Raw genomic sequence first — 12,721 nt, forward strand, 5'->3', positions numbered from 1 at the left:
GTATTTTGAAAGTTCTATGTATTGAAAACTTGATAGGTGACATGCAAAATATTTTGGGACTATATCAATGATGGACTAATTAAACAAATACCAAAAGATCGTTTTAGGGTGGAATTTTCCTTTAAAAGGCACAGCATTCCACTCTCTTTCACACTCGCTCTCTCCTCTCCCTCGCTCTCTATCTCTATGTAGGACAGAGCGTGAGTATAGATATATTTTCAGTGCATTGGTCCCCAGAAACTAGAATAGGAGAGTATCCAAGGAACAGATTGTCCCACTTTTACGTCCTGTTGAAAGTGGAGCGGCCAAGTTCTGTCCTCCATATCCCTCTCTTTCACTGGGTCTCCATCCTTCTAGTCCCCTCTGTTTAGACATGGGACAGTTAGGGATGTGCTGTAGCCTAGGTCTATTACAAATATAGAGAGACTGACGGAATAAACACTTTTAATGAGACAGGGGGCGATGATAAGTTGTATGGGAGGTACTGTACCTATGAGTGGGTCATTGGCAATCAAAGTGGGGAGTGGTCAGAGTTATCAGAGCTCTGACGTAGATAGTTACTCCCATGAGAGAAGATGAGGAGGAAGAGCTACAGTCTCGAGTGAAAGTCTACACACCTCTTGCATAGTCCTCACATTTTGCTGCGTTATATATATTTTTTATCTCAAAACTGAATAAATTGCGTCTTTTTCCTACTGATCTACACAAACTACTCAACATTGTCGAAGTTAAAGAAAATTACAGATTTTTTTCAAATTAATAACTAACTTTAAAAAACATATGTATTCACAACCCAGAGTTAATATTTGGTGGAAGCACATTTGGCAGCCATTACAGCTGTGAATAATTTTGAATATATTCTACCAACTTTGCAAAACTCTTAGGGCAATATTTATCTATTGTTTTTGTCAAAATTGCTCAAGCTCAGTAAATTTGGTTGGGAGTTCATTGATGGGCAGCCATATTCTAACCGTCTCAGATTTCAAGCAAATTTAAGTCAGGATTGTGGCTGGAACACTCAGGAAAACTCAACACCTCTTGGAAAAGCCATCTGACATTAAATTGTGTAATTGTCCCAGTGATAAATTAAAACTCTATCCCAGGGTTTTCAGAAGACTGAGGTGGGTTTTCCTCTAACATTTTACCAGGGCTTTGCTCCTTTCATTTTTATTTTGATCCTGACAAACTCCCCAGTCCCTGCAGGTGACAAGCATACCCATAACATGATGTGCCACCACAATAGTTGTTTTACATTTAATTTTAAAACAGCAAAATGTAAAGATTGTGCAAGGGGTGTGTAGACTTTCACTAGGCACTGTAAGCTTCAGTGGATCATTTCCAGGCCACAAACACTCCTTGAGGCCATGTTGTATGCTAGCTACGTTTCTAACTACTGTTTTATAACAAACTGAGGCAGCACTTGATGCAAAAATTCAATGTGAGACAGTGAACTATCTAAAATGTATACATTTTCAGATTTTGCAAGTAAATACAATTACATGTCTGTCAAAAATAAATGTCTGGTGCCTTAAAAATGTATTTTAAATCAGATAAGAACAAATAATAGTATAATTCAGCAACCTCAACAATGATTATCTTACTCTAATTTCATGGGGAAATGAAATTCAAACAGCTATTCAAACAGACATTATATCTAATAATTAATTAAGTGCTTGATTACACTATTTGGTAAACAATTCCCAACTCTTTGATCTACACTTAAGCCTCCCCATCCAACAACTTCCCTTCACAAAGGGTCATCCTTTTTCTGGAAACATCAAGCCATCCCCCAAGGTTACAGATGGGCTGACAACGTTTCAAACAGACAGCTTGGAATCACACTAATAGACAGCTATCACACTCATCTGTGCTGAGTCTAGCTAGAAAGCAGCTAAGGTGACAGACCACTCAATCCGGGCTAGGCTGGCGGTGGTCTGGTGCATATCAAAAGTGGGCTCTCTTTCCCCACCAGACTGGGTGTAAATGGGTCAGGTTGAATGTGTGTTGAGGGCCTTGCCTGCCTGGGATAGGCTATACTTGGTGGGGAGGGTGGGGAGCCTACTGTGCAGAGCACATTTTAGCTCTAATGTCCCCAATGCTATTTTTGAAAGCTCCCTTTCTACCGGAATGTAATTCTTTGGTTTTCAAACTGATAAATGTATTGCATTTACAATTAACTTTTAAATAAGACGCATGGTACAAATCTTGCTAAAGTGTTGGTCCCATGTTTCATGAGCTGAAATAAAAGATCCCAGACATTTTCCATATGCACAAAAAGCTTATTTCTCAGTTTACATCCCTGTAAGTGAACATTTCTCCTTTGCCAAGATAATCCATCAGAGACCCTGGGTTCCCGCCCAGGCTCTGTCGTAACCGGCCGCGGCCCGGGAGGTCCGTGGGGCGACGCACAATTGGCCTAGCATCGTCCGGGTTAGGGAGGGCTTGGCCGGTAGGGATATCCTTGTCTCATCGCGCACCAGCGACTCCTGTGGCGGGCCGGGCGCAGTGCACGCTAACCAAGGTTGCCAGGTGCACAGTGTTTCCTCTGACACATTGGTGCGGCTGGCTTCCGGGTTGGATGCTTGCTGTGTTAAGAAGCAGTGTGGCTTGGTTGGGTTGTGTATCGGAGGACACATGACTTTCAACCTTAGTCTCTCCCGAGCCCGTACGGGGGTTGTAGCGATGAGACAAGATAGTAGCTACTAAAACAATTGGATACCACGAAAAATTGGGGAGAAAAAGGGGTAAAAATTCAACAAACAAAAAACCCCAGCATGATCATTACAGAGGTGCATCTTCAGCTGGGGACAATAAAAGTCCACTCTAAAATGTGCAGTTTTGTCACACCACAATGCCACAGATATCTCAAGTTTTGAGGGAGCGTGCAACTGCAGGAATGTCTGCTGTTACCAGATAATTTAATGCTAATTTCACAACCATAAGCCGCCTCCAAAGTCCTTTTAGAGAACTTGGCAGTACGTCCAACCAGCTTCACAACCACAGACCATATGTAACCACGCCAGCCCAGGACCTCCACATCCGGCTTCTTCACCTGCGGGATCGTCTGAGACCAGCTACCAGCTGTTGAAACTGAGGAGTATTTCTGTCTGTAATAAGCCCTTTTGTGGGGAAGAACTCATTCTGATTGGCTGGGACTGGCTCCCCAGTGGGTAGGCCTGGCTCCCAATTAGGTGGGCTTATGCCCTCCCAGGCCCACCCATGATTGCGTTTATATTTTTGTTCAGTATAGGAACATTGTGCAGACTGCAGACTCTGTATGAGTTAGACTTCTGCAGATCTTATTACCAACACAATCCCGTCATCAAATGTTTCCTCAAGAATTTAGATTAATGACTTTCCAAATGGAAAGCCCCAGAGATTGTGGGTGGGGGGAGGGCAGTATATGGGGGATTCAAGGCAATAACAAACATGCTGTTAAATTAATATAGTACAAATTCATCGTTTTAACACCTATTTCCAATGTGAGGTGGCTGTCCCAAACCCTGACTCCTAAACTTCATGTTTGAAAATAAAGCAATTCATTATTTTAGTAATTTTTTAACAGTATTATTTTCATAGAACATCTTGAGTTGTTCATTTATAACATTGAAATGTACTGATCTAAATAGGTCTGTTCATTTTAAAACATCTTTCAAAAAAAAGTGTTCCCACCTTCTGATGTCACTACCAAATCACACACATTAAAAGACTATAGAATATCTGCCTTAAGCCGTATCCCTACAAATATCACCAGGTGATTTGGAGAAAATGAGTGAGCAAGTCAGTAAATTATGTGTTTTTAAAAAGTGTCACAACCGAACATCTAATATACAGTTTTGGGACTAAAATATGTTTGCTTGGACGTACACTATCATTCAAAAGTTTGGGGTCACTTAGAAATGTCCTTGTTTTTGAAAGAAAAGCCATTTTTTGTCCATTAAAATAATATCAAATTGATAAAAAATACAGTGTAGACATTGTTAATGTTGTACAGTAAATCACGGCTTCTGGTATGTGCGGTCATTGTGGGGACGACGTTGTCAATACACTTACAGTGCCTTCAGAAAGTATTCATACCCCTTGACTTATTCCACATTTTGTTGTGTTACAACCTGAATTCAAAATGGATAATAAAATAATCTAACAATATTTACCCATCTACAATACTCCATAATGACAAAGTGAAAACATCTTTGGAAATGTATTGAACATTTTAAACAGAAATATCTCATTTCCATAAGTATTCACACCCCAATACATGTCAGAATCGTCTTTGACATTTACCGCTGTGAGAGTTTCTGTGTAAATCTCTCTGCACTTCACAAAATAGATGGCTTCATGAAGAAGGAAAATTATGTGGATATATTGAAGCAACATCAAGACATCAGTCAGGAAGTTAAAGCTCATCGCAAATGGGTCATCCAAATGGACAATGACCCCAAGCATACTTCCAAAGTTGTGGCAATTGTCCATAGAGCTCCGAGACAGGATTGTGTCGAGGCACAGGGTAGCAAAACATTTCTGCAGCATTGAAAGTCCCCAAGAACACAGTTGCCACCACCATTCTTAAATGGAAGAAGTTTGGAACCACCTATACTCGTCCTAGAGCTGGCCGTCCGGCCAAATTGAGCAATCGGGGGAGAAGGGCAATGGTCACTAACAGAGCTCCAGAGTTCCTCTGTGTAGATGGTACAAACTTCCAGAAAGACAACCTTTTCTGCAGCACTCCACCAATTAGGCCTTTACGGTAGAGTGGCCAGACAGAAGCCACACCTCAGTAAAAGGCACATGACAGCCCACTTGGAGTTTGCCAAAAGCACCTAAAGGACTCTCAGACCAAGAGAAACAAGATTCTCTGGTCTGATGAAACCAAGATTGAAGTCTTTGGCCTGAAAAACAAGCGTCACGTCTGGAGGAAACCAGGCACCGCACATCACCTTGCCAATACTATGCCTGCGCTGAAAGATGGTGGTGGCAGAATCATGCTGTGGGGATGTTTTTCAGTGGCAGAGACTGGGAGACTAGTTAGGATCAAGGGAAAGATGAACAGAGCAAAGTACAGAGAGATCCTTGATGAAAACCTGCTCCATAGCACTCAGGACCTCAGACTTGGGCAAAGGCTCACGTTCCAACAGGACAATGATCCTAAGCACACAGCCAAAACAACACAGGAGTGGCTTAGGGACAACTGTCTGAATGTCCTTGAGTGGCCCAGCTAGAGCCCGGACTTTAACCCAATCAAACATCTTTGTAGAGACAAAAAATAGCTGTGCAGCAACACTCCCCATCCAGCCGGACAGAGCTTGAGAGGATCTGCAGAGAAGAATGGGAGAAACTCCCCAAATACAGGTGTGCCAAGCTTGTAGCGTCATACCCAAAAATACTCAAGTCTGTAATCGCTGCCAAAGGTCCTTCAACAAAGTACTGAGTATAGGGTCTGAATACTTATGTAAATGTGATATTTAAGTTTTTTATTTTTTATATACATTTGCAAAAAATCGAAAAACTTGTTTTAGCTTTGTCATTATGGGGTATTGTGTGTAGATTAATGAGGAAACAAATCTATTTAATACATTTTATAATAAGGCTGTAACGGAACAAAATGTGGAATAAGTGAAGGGGTTTGAATACTTTCCCGAATGCACTGTCTGTCCACTGTCTGTCCACTGTCTGTCCACCAGGTCTGTCCACCTGACGTAATGTATGCCGTAAAAAAATAGGTCATACAATTGAAAAAAAAAGTGGTTACCCCCAATTTACACAACTTCTGTGGAATGACCCTTAAACAGAACCGTAATGTGTACATGAGGCAGCACACTTTCTCCTAAGCTCCCTCCTCTCATGGCTGGCACGGTTTGACCGAGTGCATTAAAATGCCATGAAAAGAGCGACTGAACATGAAAGGGATCTCTGCTGCAGGTATCTTACTGTTTCACAACCACAGCAGAAAGACAGAAACACATAGGGCTAGTGGGAATATATATCAGGTTGAGAGAAAGGAAAGAGAAGAACCTGTCTCTGGGTCATTTCAATGGCCCAATAATTCCACTATAATCTGAGTGAGGCTCACTTAATATGTATGCCTGTTAGTACAAATGGTTCTGGTTGCAATTGTGAGGAACAGAAGCATACAAGATCCTAATAAACGTTGTCAGTTATGGCTGACAACTGGGGACTATGATGTCGGGTCTTGTTAAGGTTTGTTCTGTAACTCATTACTGTAGTGCAATTAGTTTTGGAGACTGTACTTCCTGACTATTAGGCACTTATTTGAGGGATGGAGTATAGACCACTGAGGATTTCTCTTCATCTGGCTCTGTGTTGGACTTGTTCTTAGAGCCTGTTATTACAGTGGAATCATTAGCTAGGAATTGTGGTGTTTCAGCAGAAGGGGAATGAAATTACTAGAGTATAATTCTGTCATGAAACCTACATTATGGTTTTGTTATTGGAATATAAGAGCAACTGACAATGTACATTTAGATTTTTTTACTTTATTTATTTTTATTTTTACAGTGCTCTATTATGATGGCTATGTCGCAGTTTACCAGCTCCAGCTTTGCTGGCCTGTCCACTAGCCTACATATTTACTCTAGGGACTGTCCTATGTAATATGAAAGGATTGCAGAGTCAGGTGGAACAGCTATTTTGTTGTGTTGCACCATCTTATTGAGTGTTGCTCTGGCAGGCTGTTACGCCAGTTACAGTAAACAACAGTCGAACGCTCGTTAAAAGGATACATCTGAGGATAGCTGTCTCAAGGCCTTTAATTGATGGCACTTAAGCAACAGAGCATATAGGACGTTTGACTTCAGTAAGTGTTTGTCCCATCTGCTGCAGTCCAGTTGTGATTTCCCCATGGGAGTGAATGAAGCTATATCGTATTGTAAATTCTGCATCTTACTGTGCAGTAGCTCGGAATTCACCCTCTTTATTCCTTGTAGGAGTCTCGCTGTCACAAAAACATGGTCAACATGTCTCCCTCTTGTCTTCCCCACTCTCCATAATAAAACCTTGAGAGATACTGCAGCAAACACCAGAGTTAAATCTCCTACACAGTGACCTGTCCATTGCTCTCCTTTATTCAGAAATGGTAGTAGGGGTACAAAGGGACATTTCCCAGTTCTGTCAAGTGGAAAAGCGCCCAATGAGACTAAGAGCATTGTGGTCTACATTCACACTTTCTTTCATTGTTGTGCTTTCCATGAACACCATTTTCTTTCGGTTCATTTGAACTCATTACGGTTTGTTAGTAATTTCACCGTCTTTGTGGAATTAAACTGCACTTCTGTGTATTTTCTCCTCTCTGTAAATGAATTCCCAGTTTCCCATAGAAAATATAAGTGTCTGCAGCAAGGCTGGTATAATGTACACTAAGTCCAGAGAGAGGCAGGCATAGACAATTACTTTCTGTATCTATAAGATCAACGTCTCCTTTAGTTGAATCTCATGTGCATGTCTTACACCATTGACGCATAGCACATTCCCATCTTATAACAACCTCTGCCACACACAACTTGGCTAGCTAATATGACTGGTTTTTATGCCAGGCCATGACCCCAGAGATACAACTAAAGTGGTGTGTGGCTGTCTTCAAGTAAACTGTTACTTAGTGCTCTCGGCAAAGCCTGAACCCATGAATAGAGAGATCAGGTAATGATATCTATTTTGTTGACAAGCAGCAGAAAAGGAAGTGTGTCAAATTGGGTGTTGATGAGTTCTGCGATGATTCTCCTCACCTTTCCATTTCCTCATTCTACCCCTCTGAACTCCCACAGCAAGATGCAACACATGTTATAACTCTAAAAGTTTATGCACCCATTGGATCAATATTTCCTTTCCAAAATTGTAGTACATAGGATGTAGGGTTGCAAAGGGAGGGTATATTACTGGAAAATGTCTAAGTTTACCAGTAAACTACCAGAAACTGGGTAACTTTAAATTATTGGGGGGAATTTTATCAGATGACATTTAGTGGCATTCTTGGGTACCTCTGATTATCCCAGGTGTCTAATTATCTCTCATCTCTGGCCCTCTGTGTGGCATTATCACATGTAAAATATATAAAATAATCTAATTAAATAATTTTAAAATAATATATAGAATGACGAAGCTGTAAAACATTATCCTAAATATAAACCATCAACTTAGCGAATACCATTGGTGTTTAATATGAAATTAAATATCGTTTTTCATTAGACTATGTCCATATGTCTTTGTTGTAAATGTTTTGGCGCCAAACTTGTTGCAGTTGTGAAAAAAAGTCAATATTTGGAAGAGTTGCAGAGTTCATTGAAAATAATGCCATTGTTGATTAGATGCTTTTTTCATTAATTAGGCTATTTTCGCTTGAACCTCATGGTTTATCCACTAGAAATTCATGGACAGTATTGTCACAGATGTAAAAAAATATATATATAATATAAATACATTTGTAAAAAATTATTCAAGCATAAATTACCTAAATTACCATAGACAAACAAAAATTACAGAAGATTGCGGTAAATTACCGGTAGCTTTGCAACCTTACTCGTTCTTCGGTTCTAGTTTGTACATACTCAACCATTTCCCAACCCTGGTCCATGTGGGGCACTACTGTACGTATTAAGGAATTATTCACACTAAGAAAACTCCATTTAAATGGATAAGGTGTAGACACTGTCAACTTCTACTATTTCATATTTCAGTTGTTAAACTGTTTTACCTACTAACTGTCCACAAGCGTTTGGCTACGTACTGTACAGTAATTATATGGAAATCAGGTATACATGGTATACAAGGCACAAGTAAGTCCTGACAAATCTGTAGAGTGATATTAAGGGATGGAGTTATATTAATCTACTCTTAAACTGCTACTTCAGGATTTTGGCAATGAAGCCCTTTATTTACTTCCTCGGAGTCCAATGAACTCATGAATACCATTTTTATGTCTCTGCGTGCTGTTTGAAGGAAGTTTCTAACAAGCGTTAGCACAATTGCTAACTAGCCTTCGCGCAATGTCTGGAAGGCTATAGTAACTGCTAGCATGCTAGTAGATACATAGCCTTCCAGTCATAGCACTAATGCTAGTTAGCATTGGCTTGTAAAACTTTCTCTATCTTCCTTCATACTGAATGCAGATACAGTACATGCAAATTATATTCATGAGTTCATCTGACTCTGGGGAAGAAGATAAAGGGCCAAAATCCCAAAGTATCCCTTTAAGTGATATGCCCGATTACACTAGTGTTGGCTTTGAAGAACCCCCGGTGATCATGTAATCCCTGTACTGTCCCACTTTGTATTCATTCCCATTGACTTATTCTACATTGTGTTACAGCCTGAATTCAAAATGGATAATAAAATAATATAATAATAATGACAAAGTGAAAAACATATTTAGAAATCTATTGAACATTTTAAACCAAAATATCTCATTTCCATAAGTATTCACACCCCAATACATGTTATAATCATCTCTGGCATTTACAGCTGTGAGAGTTTCTGGGTAAATCTCTTAGAACCTTGCACCACCAGGGTTGTACAATATTTGACGTTTGTATTCATACCCATTGACTTATTCTACATTATGTTGTGTTACAGCCTGAATTCAAAATGGATTAAATATAGGTTTTCACTCACCCATCTCACCCATGACAAAGTGAAAACATATTTTTGTACATTTTTGCACATTTTTTGAAATAAAATACAATAATATCTAATTTACATAAGTATTCACATCCCCTGAGTCAATACATGTTAGAATAACATTTGGCAGTGATTATAGCTGTGAGTCTTTCTGGGTAAGTCTCTAAGAGCTTTCCACACCTGGATAGTACAATATTGACATAATTATTAAAACAATTCTTCTAGCTCTGTCAAGTTGGTTGTTGATCATAGCTAGATTGCCATAGATTTTCAAGCTGATGTTGCCCTTCCCTGCAGTCAATGACCAAAAGAGCACTCTTTGGCCTCATGGGTGGAACTTTATTAATATTTTGTAAAGTTAATAAAGTTGTTTTTTTAAAATGGTGTTTCCATGTCAAACATTTTTGTTATATTTCAGTCTTCTGTATATAAAGTGTAACATTGGATGCAAACTCAAAATGTAATACATTTCAACTCTATATCTATTTTAAAGTTGACTTGTTTAAGACTACCAAGAATCACTCTGTGTGAACATGATTTAGCCCACTGCAGTAAAATGTTACAAAACTGTAACTAGGCCACTCAGAAACATTCAATGTACTCTTGGTAAGAAAATCCAGTGTATATTTGGCATTGTGTTTTAGATTATTGTCCTGCTGAAATGTTCATTTGTTTCCCAGTGTCTTTAGGAAAGCAGACTGAACCAGGTTTTCCTCTAGGATTTTGCCTCTGCTTAGCTCTATTCAGTTTATTTTTATCCACAAAACTGACAAGCATACCCATAACATGATGCAGCCACCACCATGCTTGAAAATATAAAGAGTTGTACTCAGTGATGTGTTGTATCTGCCCCAAACACGTTTTTTTATTCAGGACACATTTTTCACAGTTTTACTTTGTTGTCGTATTGCAAACAGGATGTATGTTTTAGAATATTTGTATTCTGTACAGGCTTCCTTCTTTTTACTTTGTCATTTAGGTTAGTATTGTGGAGTAACTACAATGATGTTGATCCATCCTCTGTTTTCTCCTATTACAGCCATTCAACTCTGTAAATGTTTTAAAATCACCATTGGCCTCATGGTGAAAACCCTGAGGAACCCTGTTTCCTTCTTCTCCGGCAACTCAGTTAGGAAGGACGCCTGTATCTTTGTAGTGACTGGATGGATTGATACACCATCCAAAGTGTGACTAATACTACTTCACCATGCTCAAAGAGATATTCATTGTCTGCTTTTAAAATGTTGACCCAGTTACCAATAGGTACCCTTCTTTGTGAAGCATTGGAAAACCTCCTTGGTGTTGGTGGTTGAATATGTGTTTTAAATTCACTGCTCGACTGTGGGCCTTTACAGATAATTGTATGTGTGGGGTACAGACATGAGCTAGTCATTCAAAAATCATGTTAACCACTATTAGTCCATTCACAACTAATGTGACTTGTTAAGAAAATGTTTACTCCTGAACTTATTTAGTCTTGCCATAACAAAGGGGTTGAATACTTATTGACTCAAGACATTTCATCTTTTTATTTTTTATTAATTTGTAATAAGTCCTCTTTGACATTATGGGGTATTGTGTGTAGGCAAGTGACTCAGAATCTCAGTCAAGGGGTGTGAATACTTTCTGTATAATGCATAAAACGTTATACATTATATTAGACCTCTTCACCACCATCACTCTGTAGTACACGCCCCCCCCGCCCTGCTTTTTCAACAGACTCCAGCGCTGTGCTCACTTCACTCTCTAAAGAACACAGCGCCTTTCCAGCTCACACCCCACTCTGTACAAATCATGCATCGCTGAGACTATGCCACAAACCCCTTGCGTATATCCAAGCTTCCTTCTAGGCGTCTTACCTTTCTCTTTTTGCACAGTGGATCCCTGTCATCAAACCATCGCCCCTGTCCTATTACTCGCTGTGCCTTCGCCTTCCTGACACTTCTCCTGTCACCTATCTCGGTCGGTCCCCAATCACCAAAACCTGCTCTACATTCCCGTGGCTCTTATGATTAATGATAGTACTAAATGTTACTCTATCAATTATTCTTTAAGACAATACATCAGCATATAACTAAAAAGAAACCTGAAGCATAAATACCTTTTACTGGACTGTGTTCTGTTTCTTTGTATCCGCAGTGACCTCCTTTATACACCCACAAAGAGAGCAAGGAGGACCAGTGGAGATGAGTAAAGATCCAGAAGGACAAATAAGGAAAGGTAAAAAAAGAGCAAATGTTTTTCCCTCCATTCAAAATGACATTTTCAGCTCTTCCCACTCTATAAATGAGTATTAATGGGACCCAGAGCAACTGCAATGAGCAGCAGCCTCTACTTCGAGGGGGATCTGACAACCTCTCTCTCACACACATGCACACACCATTTCACCTGCCCTACCCCCTCTATAGCACTGTCTCCATCTCTCCCTCGCACACACACTCACATACTCTCCCTCTCCAATGTGGCTCATTCAAACAGTCCTGCTCTCTCTTTCTCTTTCTCTCTCTCTACAGCTGGTAGGTGGATCTCACTCATTCACTTTACCCCCTCTCCCTTTACCCCAATTTTCCACTCACTCACTCACTCTAGCTGCTCTTGTTACTCTCTATTCTGACTTTCTATCCCTCTCTCTCCCTCTCATCCTACCCCTCTCGCTCTCTCGCTCTCACAAACACACACTTTCTTATTTCCTCTTGTCCCCCAATAATCTACCTCCCTCTCACAAACTCTCCTTCTCCTTGTCCCTTGCAATTCTCTCTCCCTGCATCCAACCTTCTCTCACATACATTCTCTCTTCTCTCATGATAGTATGCCCCCCCCTCCGGTGTACATCTACCACTGAACCTGCCGTCTCCAGCCTCTGTAGTACTGTTTCAGTACATATACGGTAAGGGCCCTCATAAGGGCTCTCTGCTTCACCGTTCTCTGAGCCTGAGATGGCGTGTCTGTTCTATTTAACACACTACACTCCAGTCCTACATTGGCTCTCTATCTAGTTTTACTGTGTCCTATGTCCTGATTCTGATAAACAAGCTTTCCTCTTGCCTTCTGAGTTAACCCTTTGCATGCCAATGGAAAGGAGAAGAAGTGGGTC

At 40.2% G+C, this 12,721-nt stretch overlaps 1 protein-coding gene across 1 annotated transcript in view; it reads right to left on the reverse strand.

Annotated features, from left to right (window-relative positions):
- The window catches only part of LOC112223253 (SH3 and multiple ankyrin repeat domains protein 1), a 61,378-nt gene extending 48,956 nt beyond the window's left edge, over positions 1 to 12,422 (reverse strand). The window contains exon 1 of the mRNA XM_042305209.1: positions 11,729 to 12,422. The gene's annotated coding sequence lies outside the window, so the exon portion shown is untranslated. The remainder of the gene's footprint in view (positions 1 to 11,728) is intronic.
- Positions 12,423 to 12,721: the final 299 nt, after the last annotated feature.

Source organism: Oncorhynchus tshawytscha, linkage group LG24 (genome assembly GCF_018296145.1).
Source record: "Oncorhynchus tshawytscha isolate Ot180627B linkage group LG24, Otsh_v2.0, whole genome shotgun sequence".
Classification (NCBI taxonomy): domain Eukaryota; kingdom Metazoa; phylum Chordata; class Actinopteri; order Salmoniformes; family Salmonidae; genus Oncorhynchus; species Oncorhynchus tshawytscha.